A 16,953-nucleotide genomic window follows, 5' to 3' on the forward strand; every position below is an offset into this window, starting at 1 on the left:
AAACTGTCATCCCAACCCAACTATGAGTTGATTGAAAGTTGAACCGTATCTTTATTCTCTATACCTTGATAGCAAGTGCCTGATACATCGTAAGGGCACTGGGCTAGATAGCTTCCTTTTGGTCCTGGAGATTCATTCTCCATCCTTTTCCATCTGCTGTCTGCTCTGTGAACTAACATGTATGGCTGACATCAGAAGCCCCTTGGCTTATGGTTGGGTCCGATGATAGACCAAGCAACAGATCATCTGAGGGAGAAAGGAGGGTGAGGTCAGACTATTGGATGCCCTGGTTCCCTTCCTGTGAGGTGACCTAGGGCTAGCTGTGTTCCAGAGAATCATGGCTCTTTGCAAGGCAAATTACTCTACCTAATTATCCCTCCTTCCCCTTGACCCTTTGGGCCTAAGTGTCATGGCTGCTCTCCTATTCCCTGGGTTTCTTCTCTATGTCCTGTGTTCCCCAACCTCAATCCTCAACTGACGATTTGTAAATTAAACTCCTTCAATTGACTCTAATTTGATTGTACCTTCTAAAGGGCTTACGATCCTGACTCATACACTCATAAAGAATTGTGGAAGGAGGAGGAATACTATCAGAAAATAAATTTCTGAGGTCTTTCCTCAACTTGAAAAGGGAGAAGGCTAATAATTATCATATGACTCCAACAGGATCAGACACTTGGCCTCCATTTTCTCATTAAACCCTTAAAACAACCTTGTGAAGTAGTTATTTCCATTTTATATGTGAGAAAACTGAGGTTCAAAAGTGTGAAATGGGTTACCTTAGGATAAACAGAATGTGTTCTAATCCAGGCCTTTATGACTCCAAAGCTGGGCCTCATTCCACTGTAGATCAGTCAAGAAATATTTATTGAGCACTTAAGTATGCCAGGCACTGTTCTAGGTATTGGAGATTCATCAGTAAAGAAAAGAGACGACAAATAGACAAAAATCCCTGCCTTCAGGGGGTTTACATTCTGGTTGGGGAAACATAATAAGATAAAAAAGTAACTAATGGGTCATGTTAGAGATTGAAAACTGGTAAGGAAGAAACGTGAAATGGAAAAAGGGAATATAAAGTGGAGGGGAAGAGGCCAGATGTGGTGGCTCACACCTATAATCCCAGCACTTTGGGAGGCCAAGGTGGGTAGATCACTTGAGGTCAGGAGTTTGAGACCAGCTTGGCCAACATGGTGAAACCCCATCTCTACTAAAAAAATACAAAAATTAGCCGGGTGTGGTGGTGGACACCTGTAGTCCCAGCTACTTGGGAGGTCGAGGCAGGAGACTTTCGTGAACCCGGGAGGCGGAGGTTGCAGTGAGCCAAGATTGCGCCGTTGCACCCCAGCCTAAGCAACAGAGCAAAAGTCTGCCATAAAAAAAATAAATAAATAAATATAAATAAAGTGGAGGGGAAGGGATGAAATTCAGGTAGGATGGCAAAGGAAGGCCTCAATGAAAGAGTGACTAAGGAAGTAGAGGCCAGAGCCATGCAGACAGCCTGACTGTGAGGCCAAGGGAATGTTAGAATGTGAGGCCAAGGGAACAATAAGCACTAAGGCCCACAGGCAGGAGTGTGCCTGGTGTGTGGTGTGTTACTGAATAAAAGGAATTGTTTTTCTCCTGAATTATTCAGAAGAAGAAAAAAAAATGCTTCAAGCTTCTATTTTACTTTGTCTGTGGAAAACCAACCTGAAGATTCCAGGAGGAAAGCATAGAAGTCATCATTCAAACTGCAAATAAGAACATGAACAATGAAAGCTGCAGGAACATTTGAGATACAGATAAGGGTCACCCAGCTTCACTTAACTGTGAAAGTAAGGTAATCAGCCAGGTGTGGTGGCTCATGCCTGCAATCCCAGCATTTTGGGAGGCCAGGGCAGGTAGATCACGAGGTCAGGTGATCGAGACCATCCTGGCTAACACAGTGAAACCCCGTCTCTACTAAAAATACAAAACAATTAGCTGGGTGTGGTGGCGGGAGCCTGTAGTCCCAGCAACTCGGGAGGCTGAGGCAGGAGAATGACGTGAACCCGGAAGGCAGAGCTTGCAGTGAGCCGAGATTGCGCCACTGCACTCCAGACTGGGTGATGGAGCAAGACTCCATCTCAAAAAAAAAAAAAAAGGAAAGTAAGGTAATCTGTTTCTGCTTCCATCAGCTCCATTTGGAATCGAGATTAAAGATACACTTTAATTATACTAGCAAACAGCTGATTACAATTCTCAGTTGAGTGCTCTAAGAGAAATGGGAGAGAAATCTGCAACTTGAGATCCAGTTCCTTTGAATAACAAAAAGCACCTTCTTTGTAACTGAATCTATACACTACCATGTTTAAACTATTAAGACAGAAAAATATTAAAGTAAAAAAAAATTTTCCTTGTCATACTAGTTGCAGCTATTCATTGAAACTATAACTTTGTATTTCTCTTAGGCTGGAGTGCAGTGGCACAATGAAAGCCCACTATAACCTTGAACTCCTAGGCTCAAGGAATCCTCCTGCCTCAGCCTCCCAAGTAGCCAGGACTACAGGCATCCACCACCATGCCCAGCTAAGTTTACTTTTGAGTTTTGTAGAGACGGGGGGGTCTCACTATGTTACCCAGACTGGTCTCGAACTCCTGGTCTCAAGCAATCCTCCCACCTTAGCCTCCCAAAGTGCTGGGATTATAGGTATGAGCCACCATGCCCAGCCTCATTTTTATATTTGTTGGAAAAATAATATCAATTAACAAATGTTAATTAATCTTTTCTGCTATAATAAGGAAGAGTTTGGGGAAGAGAGAAATCTCTAATCAAATACATTGTGTAGGTTTTTATTTGCAGGAAAATTTGGAAATGTTTTCCTTCAAGAGGTAACTTCACAAAACATTTTATCTTGATCTGTTTCTCTTTTCTAAATCAGTTTTATGGTTAGTTTGAAACTAGCATGTTGCATTTGAATTTAACCACTGTACTCCTTTATTGTAACAATCTTAAACTATTATTTAACTTGTTTCTCAGACCACACTGTGAGCCTCTTGGGAATAAGGACAGTATCTTCTTCCTATTTGTCATGTCAGGAGTCTATCATAACTATTAGCTACAAGTAACAACTCAAAATTATTTTTAAAACAAGAAGCCTAGAAGGAGGTGTTTCTAGGTTTGAATAATTCCTCAATTTACTTCCATTTCTTGTTGTCAACTTAAGAATCACAAGGTTCATAAATTTTGAGTGGAGAGCTTTATTTCTTATAAAAGGTTGCAGCCTGCAGGCTGGCCATCCCACAATCTGGGAAGCATAGCCTCTGTCAGAAACTGGAAGCAGGCATTTTAAAGAAGGAAGAATGAGACGGATTGGCTAAGTGTACATGTTCAATAGGTTATAGTGCCTCCCCTTTGTGAATATGTATATTCATAAAGGGAGACACTCACATGCACAATAAGCAAACATGCATATTACCCATGTTCACTTTGGGGTGGAGACTTCAATTTACATGCACTAAAATTAAGCTGTCACTTCAAAAGGTGAAACTGAAAACACAGAGGCATCCTGTGTGCATCCTCTGCAAATCAGCCACAACCAATCCATGGTGGTCACTTACCAGAAAGGAATGCTGGTCAGTTGTGTTGTCAAACCACAAAGTTTTGTTGTCAAAACCACAAAAAAAGGAGTCCAGCAAGTCTTTCAAAAGGACTAGTTCCTGTTTGACTCTTAGGAAAGAAAATCTAAAGGCAATTAGCAAGGGAAGAAGTATAGTGAGGTATGTCTGACCGCCTATCCTGTCATGGCTGGGAACTTAGTTTTTAAGGTTTCTCTGGGGTCCCGTTGGCCAAGGGGGTCCATTCAGTTGGCTGTGGGGCCTAGGATTTCATTTCTATTTCTCACTGCTCTGCTGTGCACAGCAGACCTAGTTATCTCCTCAAACTATCTCCCTACCCTCAAAGGACCAAGATGGCCACCAATGTTCCAGGCCTTACATGGAGACAGGACAATGCCCAGGACCAGAAGAGAATTATTTATTTCTGAATACAACTTTTATAAGATGGTAGGAAAAGTCTATTCCAGAAGTCCCTCTGCAGACTTTCCTACATGTCCTGTTGGCTAGAAATGTGTCACAGACATGTTGATGAAAAATGCCAAACTGTGTAAAATATTTGAAGAGGTTTATTCTGAGCCAAATGTAAGGACAATGACCTCAGGAGGTCCTGAGAATATGTGCCCGAGGTGGTTGGGTTACGCTTGATTTTATACACTTTAGAGAGACAGAAACTACAAGCAAAAATATAAATATATGTAAGGTTTACATTGGTTTGGCCTGGAAAGGCATCTCAAAGTTGGGGGGAGCAGGGGGAAGGTTCCAGGTCATAGGAGGATCCAAAGATTTTCTGATTGACAATTGGTTGAAAGAGTTAAGTTTTGCCTAAAGAGTTCAAGTTAGCAGAAAGGAAGTCTTGTAGTTAAAATAAGGGGGGTATGGGAGCCAAGGTTCATGTTATGTAGATAAAGCCTTCAGGTAGCCGACTTCAAGGGGAATAGATGGTAAATGTCTCTCATCAGCCATTTTCCCCCCTGTGCCTTCACATGGTAGAAGAGGTAAACAGCTTCCTCAGACCTCTTTTGTAAGGGTACTAATTCCATTCATGAGGGTAGCCCTCATGACTTAATCACCTCCAAATGCCATCACCTTTAAAGAGACACAGTAATTCATGAACTATACATTATGTCGACCTTAAATGATGAGATTCAGAAAATATGATTAAGTATAGAGTTTATTACAGCCCAAAGCTTGAGAATGACCTCCTGATGAACAGCAGTTACAAGTGGGGTGTAAGGAAAAAAGAAGAGGCAATTCCTAAATTGTTACCAGGAATTTACATTGAAATAACATGAGCTGTTGATTGGCTATTCATTTTTCTTTGTATCACAAAGTTCAGGAACCTGAAGATAGTGGGTGAGGCAGCTAGTCAGGAACAAAATGCTTTTACACAGCTGCCCCTGGGCATGGGTTGGAAGAGGCATGACTGAAGTTCCATACTCATGACTCTCTGGGCCAGATACATTTTGCATACCTCACATAGCTCAGACTACTCTGAGTTCTTTTTCTTTTCTCATAAGAGAAAATGAGTATGCCATTTGTGATTTTGTTTCTTCTCAACTCTAGATTCATCCTTCATTGCCTGCTCTGTTAAAATAGAGCTATGCCCTTTAAGTAATTTTTCTTTACCAGATGGCATGATGTTAAACTTTGTCAGTGGACAGCACTGGAGAGACTTTGCAAAAGAAAAAGGTTTCCTTCCTGGTGGGCATATGTTCCCTCTGCAGGCTCCTGCACCAAGGACTGCTTTTCTGGGTCCTACTAAATGCGCAACTTCAACACTGTCCAGCCAGGTCCTGTAACACATGTACCTTCTTCAGCACTTGGTTCCTGCAGTACAGAGCAGCAGCAGCACCCAGGGACCAACAGTTTCCTTTCCACCACATCCACCCCTCCTTCAGGCAGTTTTGCTACTGAGTGCCCCCAGTGAGACACCTCACCATGAACAGCTTTCCCAGAAACCTAAGAGGAAGATTTCTGCAAAGTTCCAGAAGGAAGATTTCCAGCAAGTTCTGTCAGCATGGCACTACAGTAACTTCTCTGCCATTCAGTGAGACACAGCTGTGTCCTCTTCAACAAGGTCTGGATCTCAATCCTGGGGGGCCTCTTCCTTGGGTGCTCCAGCTCAGCCCCAGGGGGAGTAGCTGTTATTCCTGTTGTCTTAGTCAATTCAGACCGCTATAACAAAATATCATAAACTGTTGGCTTATCAACAAGAGAAATTTGCTGGGCACAGTGGTTCACGCCTGTAACCCCAGCACTTTGGGAGGCCGAGGCAAGTGGATCACCTGAAGTCAGGAGTTCGAGACCAGCCTGCCCAACATGGTGAAACCCTGTCTCTATCAAAGATGCAAAAATTAGCTGGGGATAGTGGTGGGCGCCTGTTAATTCCAGCTACTTGGGAGGCTGAGGCAGGAGAATCACTTGAACCCAGGAGGCAGAAGGTGCAGTGAGCCGAGGTTGCACTATTGCACTCCAGCCTGGGCAACAGAGTAAGACTCCGTCTCAACAGAAAAAAATAAAATCAAAAAATTGAAAAAAAAAAAAGACAGAAATTTGTTTCTCACAGTTCTGGAGGCTGGGAGGTCCAAGATCAAAGACCTGGCAGATTCAGTGTCTGGTGAGGGCCAACTTCCTGATTCATAGACAGCCATCTTTCCCCGTGTCTTCACATGGTAGAAGAGGTAAACAGCTTCCTCAGACCTCTTTTGTAAGGGTACAAATTCTATTAATGAGGGTAGCCCTCATGACTTAATCACCTCCAAAGTCCCCACCTCCAAAGTCACCACCTTCAGGGTTAGGACATCAACATGCGAATTTTGGAGGAAAACAAACATTCAAACAATAGCACCTATATTCTTTAGAGGTGCCTTTGCTTCTTACTAGCCAATCACTTGTTACTCCAGTCCCCAGTTATAGTTAATAATTCTTTATATTAAACTCTTCCTGTTCAAATAACTGTGGTCTCTATCTCTTGTGGTTTCTGTATCAGATTGGACCTTGACTGATACAGAGAGTAATAGCAAAGAATCCCAGACCCCACTATAAACTCAGAAAAATGATTTAGATAAGATCAGATTGATTTTACTTTTAGTTCAACACATAATTATCTACACCAACAGGTCTCAAACTTTTTTGTCTCAGTACCATTTTACACTTTTAAAAACTACGGAGAAACTTAAAGAGCTTTTGTTTATGTGAATTATATCTATCAATATTAAGAAATTAAAACTGAGAAAATTTTAAAACACAAGATACACAAGCACACATTTCATGAGGCATCAGATCAATGATATCATTACATATCCATGTAGCATCTGGAAAACTCCATCATACATTCATGAAAGAGGGAGACTGAAAAAGGCAAATAATATTTAAACCTTGTTTTTAAATAGTTTTGACCTTGTGGACCCCTTGAAAGGGTCTCAGATACCCCCGGAGGTGCCTGGATCACACTTTAAGAACTATTGATCTACACTGACTTTATATAAACACAATAACTAAGACCTATGAAGGGAAAGTATAGAAAATATGGTCCTTGCCCTCTCAGAACTGCTTAGTTGAAAATGCAGAATATATATTCATGAAAGAGTAAAATAACAATTCAATTCTGTATGTAATAAACTATCAGTAAGTTCTATCATTCAGAAAAGTGCTGTAGTTCAGGCTGATAACAGGCTGGAGTTCAGCAAAAAGAAAAAATGGCTTCCATTTTATAAAATTCATCCTCCTTATACATTAGTTATAAGGAGAAAAAACATTTCCTGTATGTACAAACCCAAGTTCCAGAACAAGCTGAAGATCTCTCAAAACACAGCAATGATTGGCTAAGACACTAAACACAGCCACAGAGCTAAGGAAGAGAAAAGAACCAACACGAAGAATCTGATAGACTCCATGAGATGAAGCCCTTTCATGGTGCGTCCTTAGTTACATTGACATAAGGAAACATGTCCAGGTGTGGTGACTCACATCTGTAATCCCAGAGCTTTGGGAGGGCCAGATGGGAGGATCCCTTGAGGCCAGGAGTTCAAGACTCGCCTGGGCAACATAGTGTAGACCCCCATCTCTCTTAAAAAAATGTAAAAGTCAACTGGGCATGGTGGCACACACCTGTAGTCCTAGCTACTTGAGAAGCTGACATGGAAGGATCACTTGAGCCCAGGAGTTTGAGGCTGCGGTGAGCTATGATTGCACAACTGCACTCCAGCCTGGGTGACAGAGCAAGACCTTATCTAAAAATAAATAAATTAGTCTGGGTGTGGTGGCTCATACCTATAATCCCCGCACTTCGGGAGGCCAAGGTGGGTGGATCTCTTGAGGTCAGGAGTTCGAGACCAACCTGGTCAAGGTGGTGAAACCGTGTCTCTACTAAAAATACAAAAAAAAAAAAAAAAATAGTCAGGTGTGATAGGACACACCTTTAGTACCAGCTACTCGAAAGGCTGAGGCAGGAGAATCGCTTGAACCCTAGAGGCGGAGGTTGCAGTGGGCCAAGATCATGTCATTGCCCTCCAACCTAGGTGACAGAATGAGACTCTACCAAAATTAATTAATTAATTAAAAAATATATAAGAAACCTAAACTCTATAAACTACTGTTTCTTGCTTTAATTATTTTTCTTTATACATTTTTGATCTTTCAATTTCTTTTTATTCCTGCCTATGGCCTCTATGAATAATTTCTAATGTGTCTTGACTGAACTAAGCAGAAAGAAGACTTGTTTACTTCTAGGCGAGGAAAGTTAGGGAAGTAAGAATACCCCTAGATAAATGTGTAGTGATGACATCAGTTAATGATCTTGGAAAACAAGTCAATGGGGCCTACAGCAGGAGGGAAAAAAGAGGAGAGGTAGATGTTTAGTAGACAGAGAGAAGCTGCAGTAAAAGTCAGCTGCCCTAAGGCCAGTCTGAGCATGTGATACATTCAAAGCAAGCTCAAATTCAATTGCAAAAAGGTTGGAAAGATGAAAATTTTTACTAACAATCTCACAGAAATGCCGAAGGAGGAATTATATATATATTAACACAGCAAAACTTCCCAAAAATCCTCTTTACCGGTCTTTTTCCCTAAAGTTTCCCTGAAAAGCTGCCCAAATAACTTCTCCCTTGCTCACCAAATTCTCAAGTTTCTTCCGGTTTCTCATACTCACCCTCCTCTCCCTCCCCGGCAATTCCACCCCCACCCTTCCATCAAGGCCATTTACCTTCCTTGGCTATTACTTCAGACCTTTCCCCCAACACACAAGAGAATAACCTTCTTCTTCTTCTTCTTCTTTTGTGTGTGTGTGTGTGTATGTGTGTGTGTTTTGTTTGCTTGTTTTTTGAGGGGGTTTTTGAGACAAGGTCTCACTGTCACCCAGGCTGGAGTCCAGTGGTGTGATTTCGGCTCACTGCACTCACGGCAACAGAGTGACAACCTGTCTCAAGAAAAAAAAAGTATGTATATACACACACACACATTATATATATATATGTATATACACACACATAACTTATTAATTCCTATCTTTATTAGTTGCCTATTGCTGAATATCAAATGACCCCCAAATTTAACCATTTAACAAACATTTATTACCTCCTAGTCTCTATAAGTCAGGAATCCAGGTGCAACTTAGCAGGACCCTTCAGTTCAGGGCCTCTCAAAAGGCTGCAGTTGAGGCACTGGTCCTGTGTCTCTCACAAGGCTTTAGTCAAGGTGATGGCCCGGGTCATAGTCACCTCAAGATTTAACTGGGACAGTATCCACTTCCAAGCTCATTCAGGGGTTATTGGCAAGATTCAGTACCTCATGGGTGTTGAACTGAGGACTTCTGTTCCTTACGACTAGTTTGCCTCTGAGAGGCCCCTCAGGTCCCAGATGGCCATCTCTAGAGGGCAGTGCCCAGCATAGAGGCTGGCTTCATCCAAGTGAACAAGTGAGAGAAGACAAGAGAGCAAGCAAGATGGAAGTCACAGTCTTTTGCAACCTAATCACAGAAGTGGCATCCTATTATTTTTTTCTGTGTTCTATCAGGTAGAAACAAATCACTATATCCAGCCAACACTCAAAGAGAGAGGATTACACAGAGCTTGAGTACCAAGAGGTAACTTTTGGGAGGGATGGATATGTTCATTGTCTTGATTGTGGTGATGGCTTCACAAGTGTGTATATAAATCAAAACTTATCAAATGATTGACATACAATAAACTGCACTTGAATTATGTGCAGTTTATTGTATGTCAATTATATCTCAATAAAGCTGTTTCAAAAATAAAGCATTATTTTATCTGTGTGCAAAACTGAGGTTCTTTAAAGCAGAAACTATTTCAATAATTCTATCATTTCACCTTAAGACCTCTAAAAAAACAAAGAAAATAAAAAGTACAGGGTCTAGCATGGTGGCTCATGCCTGTAACCCCACGGCTTTGGGAGGCTGAAGTGAGAGGATTGCTTGAGCCCAGGGGTTGGAGGTTACAGTGACCTCCACTTCACCCCAACCTAGGCAAAAAAGAGAGACCTGGTCTCAAAAAAAATAAAAAAATTAAAAATGTAAAAAAATAAAAATAAAAAGTTTGGACTTGACAGTTCTATGGAAAATGGAAAAAGATAAAAATAATAATAGTAATAAAAAATACAAGGTTGTCTACTGCAACCTATAAGAAAAATAGGATTTCAACTATCAGGAAAGACAAAGTATCTTTCTAATGCAGTGGCTCTAACTTTAGCATGCATTAAAATCACTTCGAGAATCTGCATTTCTAAGTTTTCAGGAAATGTTGATGCTGCTGGTCCAGAGACCATACTTTGAGAATCACTGTTCTAGTTCATCAGCAATAAACAACTAGAAATTGGGTCAGAAAAAGATAGCATTCACAAATATAACAAGCTCCATAAAATACATAGAAATAATCCAAAAGAAAAATATACAAAACCTATATGAATTTAAAAAAAAAAGTGAAGGGCATACAAGAAGTTCTGAATAAAAGATATACTGTGTTCCTAAATGAGAAGATTCAATATTTAAAATTTTTTAATTCTCCTTGAATTAATCTATAAATTTAGTTAACTCCAATTTTTTGAAGTCTCAAAAGGACCTTTTACAGAATTTAACATGTTAATTCTCAAGTTCAAATGGAAAAGGAAATACATAAAAAAAGTCAGTAAGATTTTGAAAAAATGAGCAATGAAGAGAGGCTTGTCCTAGCAGGTGGCAAAATATGGAATAAAACTATGGAAATTGGCCAGCCTTACACCTATAATCCCAACACTTTGGGAGCCAAAGCAGGCAGACTGTTTGAACTCAAGAGTCTGAAAACAGCCTGGGCAACATGGGGAAATCAAGTCTCTACAAAAAATGCAAAAAATTATCTGGGCATGGTGACATGCACCTATAGTTCCAGATACTCAGGACACTGAGGTGGGAGGATCACTTGAGCCTGGGAGGTTGAGGCTACAGTGAGCCTTGATCACACCTTTGCACTCCAGTCTGGGTAACAGAATGAGATCCTGTCTCAAAAACAAAACAAAACAATGGAAATTAAAACGGTGTGGTATTGGCTGGGCCCAGTGGCTCATGCCTGTAATCTCAGCACTTGGTAGGCTGAGGCAGGTGGATTGCTTGAGCTCAGGAGTTTAAGACCAGCCTGGGCAACATGGAGAAACCTCCCTGTCTATGTCAAAAATACAAAAAAATTAGCTAGGTGTGGTGGCGCACATCTGTGGTCCCAGCTACTCAGGAGGCTAAGGTGGGAAGATTGCTTCAGCCTGGGAGGTGGAGACTGCAGTAAGTCAAGATCATGCTACCATGCACTCCAGCCTGGGTAATGGAGTGAGACCCCCTCAAAAAAAAAAAAAAAAAAATGTGGTATTAACTTAGACATAGATAAATTTATATATATAATAAATAATAAGCCCAGAACATAACCATTTTTATCTGGAAATGTTGTTTATGATAAAGTGACATTTTACATCTCAATAAATTGAGATGAAACAGGTGACTTTTTGGAATAAATAAAGTTAGATCTCTGTTTCTATCACTCTGCATCAGTTAGCCTTCTTTATATTGCAAGCAATTGATGATCCAGCCCAAACTGCCTTACTCAACAAAGGGCCCATTTAACTGAAAGACCCTGAAATAGAGCAGGCTTTAGGAATTGCTTGGAGTTGCTAGCTGAGTACTGACATGAAAGACATTGGGGTTTTTGTTTATTCACTTGTTTTATGTTTTCTTTTTCTGCCTCTTCATTCTGACATAGGCAGTGTCAGCTGCTTCCTAGGACTTTAATGGCTGCCGAAGTTGCCAAGCTCCAAATCTTCACACCAAACTGCCCCAAAGGAGAAAAATACTATCTTTTGGTAGCTCCCTTACATGAGAAGGAGAAACCCCCTCTTCCAGAAGACAGCCTCTCTTCCTGTCATTGGCTCAAACTGTCGGCTTGACATTCCCTAGCATGCAATGATTTGGTTTACACCTGAAACAATAATTGACTTATCTGAATAAATCTGTGTGAAAAGAGGGATGGAGGCCGGACCTGGTGGCTCATGCCTGTAATCCCAGCACTTTGGGAGGCAGAGGCAGGTGGATCACTTGAGGTCAGGAGTTCAAGAACGGCCTGGCCAACATGGCGAAACCCCGTTTCTACTAAAAAGACAAAAATTAGCCGGGCATGATGGTGCATACCTGTAATCCCAGCTACTCCGGGGGCTGCGGCAGGAGAATCGCTTGAACCTGGGAGGTGGAGATTGCAGTGAGCCAAGATGGCGCCATTGCGCTGCAGCCTGGGTGACCGAGCAAGACTCCATCTCAAAAAAAAAAAAAAAAAAAAGGATGGGAATTCCAGTTGATCTAAAACAGCAGGGCTCTCTTTTAGCGGTAAGGATGTTGTCAATTTCAACCCACTACCCCAAACAAAAGAAATGCTTGTTACATAAAGGAGAGGAGGAAGAAACAGTCCTAATATCTACTATGACAATATATCAGAATAAATTCCAAATGTGTTTTAGATCCAAATTGTTAAAAACAGAGAAACGGGATATTCCACTCTCAAGGAAGTAGAGCATAATTCTCACTCCTTAAGTGTGGGCTCTACATAGTGACTTCCTTTAAAACAGTACAGTATGAAAAGGGGGAAGAAGAATAAGAGAGAAACATTCTCTCAGTTAGGTGATCAAGGCTAATCTCAGTGGCGTTAAGTCGCTTGATCATGTATACCTTTCATATGACACGATGGTCAGCCTGGGCAGCATGGTAAAACCCCATCTCTACCAAAAATACCAAAAAAAAAAAAAAAAAAATAGCTTGGAGTGGTGGAGTGCGCCTGTAGTCCCAGCTATTAAGGAGGCTAAGGTGGGAGAACTGCTTGAATCCGGGAAGCAGAGAATGCAGTGAGCCGAGATCGCACTACTGCCCTCCAGCCTGGGCAACAGAGCTAGATCCTGTCTTAAAACAAAACAAAACAAAACAAAAACCATGATGGGAAGGGCTTTTTACAAAAGCTCTGTGATCTTCCTCCCACAAACACAAAACTCCAGTCTTGTTATGAGAAAAACATTGGATGAATCTCAGTTGAGGAGTATTCTATAAAATATCTGACTAAAACTCTTCTAGGTTAATTATTAAAAACAAGAAAGTCTGAGAAACTGTCACAGACCAGAGAAGGGCAAGGAAATGCTAGAACTAAATATAATGGGGTATCCCAAATGTATCAGGGACTCCTGGAACAGAAAAAGCACATTAGGTAAAACTAAGGAAATATGACCAATGTATGGTGTTCAGTTAATAATGTCAATACTGGTTCATTAATTATGACAAATGTATCATGCTAATATAAGATGTTAATAAACGGCCGGGCGCGGTGGCTCAAGCCTGTAATTCCAGCACTTTGGGAGGCCGAGACGGGCGGATCACGAGGTCAGGAGATCGAGACCATCCTGGCTAACACGGTGAAACCCCGTCTCTACTAAAAATACAAAAAAAAAAAACTAGCCGGGCGAGGTGGCGGGCGCCTGTAGTCCCAGCTACTAGGGAGGCTGAGGCAGGAGAATGGCGTAAACCCGGGAGGCGGAGCTTGCAGTGAGCTGAGATCCGGCCACTGCACTCCAGCCCGGGCGAAAGAGCAAGACTCCGTCTCAAAAAAAAAAAAAAAAGATGTTAATAAACAAGGGAGATTGGGTTTGAGGTATATGAGAACTCTCTGTACTATCTTCACATTTTTGTAAATGTAAAAATATTATAAAATTAAAATCTTATTTAAAAATTTTTAAACAAATTAGGCCAGGCACAGCAGTTCATGCCTGTAATCCTAGCGCTTTGGGAGACCAACACAGGAGGATCACTTGAACTCAGGAGTTCGAAACCAGCCTGGGCAACATAGGGAGACTCTGTCTCTACAAAAAAAATACTTTAAAAAAAGCAAGGCGTGCCGGGCGCGGTGGCTCAAGCCTGTAATCCCAGCACTTTGGGAGGCCGAGACGGGCGGATCACGAGGTCAGGAGATCGAGACCATCCTGGCTAACATGGTGAAACCCCGTCTCTACTAAAAAAATACAAAAAACTAGCGGGCGAGGTGGCGGGCGCCTGTAGTCCCAGCTACTTGGGAGGCTGAGGCAGGAGAATGGCGTGAACCCGGGAGGCGGAGCTTGCAGTGAGCCGAGATTGCGCCACTGCACTCCAGCCTGGGCGACAGAGCGAGACTCCGCCTAAAAAAAAAAAAAAAAAAAAAAAAAAAAAAAAAAAAAAAAAAAAAAAAAAGCAAGGCGTGATAGTGCATGCCTGTAGTCTCAGCCACTTGGGAGGCTGAGGTGGGAGGATCACTTTGGCTCAGGAGATAGAAACTGCATCGAGCTGTGATTGTACCACTGCATTCCAGCCTGGGTGACAGAGCAAAGCCTTCTCTCAAAAATAAATAAATAAATATCCCCAAATATAAAAGTTTTGGTACAGTATAGTGGAATATTTTTATAAACTTGAGATAGAAAACCTGATAAGCAAAATGTAAATACTCAAAAAACAGAAAGGAAAAGTTGAGCAGATTTGACTACATAAGAATTGAAGACTAGGCCAGGTGCGGTGACTCACACCTGTAATTCCATCATTTTGGGAGGCGAGTCAGGCAGATCACTTGAGGTCAGGGGTTGGAGACCAGCCTGGACAACATGGTGAAACCCCGTCTCTACTAAAAATACAAAGCTGGGCGTGGTGGCTTGTGCCTATAATCCCAACTACTTGGGAGGCTGATGCAGGAGAATCACTTGAACCCAGAAGGCGGAGGTTGCAGTGAGCCAAGATTGTACCACTGCACTCCAGCTTGGGTGACAGAACAAGACTCTGTCTCAAACAAACAAACAAAAAGAATTGAAAAGTTCCATTACAGGAAAGCCAATAACCACAGTTAATAGATACCTACCTAAAGCCAGGCCCAGTGGCACACGCCCACAGTCCCAGCTACTGGGGAGGCTGAGGTGTGAGAATCACTTGAACTCAGGAGTTTGAAACCAGCCTGAGCAACAACATAACAAGACCCATCTCTAAACATTTTTTTTAAGTTAATTAAAATAGATATCCAACAGAATGAAATAACAATATTTGCAATATATATATAATAGATGAAAAAGAATTCATATGTAGAACACATAAACAGATAAAAGGAACTAATTAGGAAAAAATAGACTAGACAAATGGGCAAAAATCTAAACTGATAAATTTGTACACAAAACACAAATGGTTAGTAAACATGAAAAGATGTTCAACTTCACCAATAGGAAAATGCAGATGAAAGTAACAATGTTTTTAAGTCATCATGGGGAGTAGAGGAGGGAAGAAGAAGAAAAATAAAATTAGAAGGATAGTATGTAATTGACACTGGGAGCAACTTCTGTTTATCCCTTTGAAGAGCCTAAGATTAAAAATTGTATCCAGACAAAGTGGCTCATACCTATAATCCCAAAACTTTGGGATGCTGAGGTGGGAGGATTGCTCAAGTCCAGGATTTGGAGACTAGTGGGGTAACACAGAGAGATCCAATGTCTACAGAAAATTTAAAAATTAGCCAGGTGTGGTGGTGTACACCTGTAGTCTCAGCTACTTGGGAGGCTGAGGACAGAGGATCACTTGAGCCCAGAAAGTCAAGGCTGCAGTGAGCCATGAACATGCCACTGTGCTCCCAGCCTGAGTGACAGTGAGACCCTGTTTCAAAAAAAAAAGAAGGAAAGAAAGAAAGAAAGAAAAAGAAAAGAAGGATATTGTATAGCTGCTTTAAGACTTCAGGAAGCCCATGAAAGACAAGTTGTAGGCTGGGCATGGTGTCTCACGCCTGTAATCCCAGCACTTTGGGAGGCCCAGGCGGGCAGATCACTTGAAGTCAGGAGTTGGAGACCAGCCCAGCCAACATGGTGAAACTCTGGCTCTACTTATACAAAAATTAGCCAGGCGTGGTGGCGCATGCCTGTAATCCTGGCTACTCGGGAGGCTGAGGCAGGAGAATTGCTTGAACCCAGGAGGTGGAGGTCGCGGTGAGCCAAGAGATGTGCCACTGCCCTCCAGCCTAGGCAACAGAGCAAGACTGCCTCAAAAAAAAAAAAAGAAAAGAAGAAAAAAAAAAGACAAATTGTAAACTATGCTGCAAAGCTTAACATAAAACTTAGTGAAGTAGAAACAAATTATTCCTACTTTTGTTTTGGAAAATATCTGTGTTTGTTTTTTGAAATCATCTCACGTCACTGCAACCTCTGCTTTCCGGGCTCAAGCAATCCTTCCACCTGAAGCTCCAGAGTAGCTGGGACCACAGTTGTGGGTGCCTTCACCACAACTGGCTAATTTGGGGGTTTTGTTTGTTTGTTTTTTGGTAGAGACAGGGTTTCACCATGTTGCCCAGGCTGGTTTTGAACTTCTGGCCTCAAGCAATCTGCCCACCACAGCCTCCCAAAGTGCTATGATTACGGGCATGAGCCACCATGCCAGGCCAGGAAAATATCGATATGCTTCTTCGGTTGGGAAGGTGGCACCCAAAGCCTTGTTCTGTAATAAGGCAATATGTAAACAGGCAGCCGGAGTCAGAATTGTAAATGTATACTGTGTAAATTCCAAATGTCTTTGGACCCTAGGAAGAGATTTAGTGACGTACTAAATAGAAGCAGAATTACATTTTACTACCATACTGTTGAAGCAGATTCAAGGAGACGTTAAATGGTCTTATGGCTAGGCATATTTTGAAACTTGTGTTAAATGTTATCTTTTCTTCAGACTCAGCGCTGGCAATTAGTGGCTAATTAATCTTTATTCTAAGTTTGGGAAGCAGTTATTTTTATAGAAAAAAGTATAGTTGTGGAAAAGTTTAGGGAGTAAGCCTTGCCTTTGGCATGCAGCCATGTCCAAGCTCGACCTCTTACCTGAGGACACCA

This window comes from Trachypithecus francoisi, unplaced genomic scaffold (assembly GCF_009764315.1).
Source record: "Trachypithecus francoisi isolate TF-2019V2 unplaced genomic scaffold, Tfra_2.0 Lachesis_group7, whole genome shotgun sequence".
NCBI lineage: Eukaryota > Metazoa > Chordata > Mammalia > Primates > Cercopithecidae > Trachypithecus > Trachypithecus francoisi.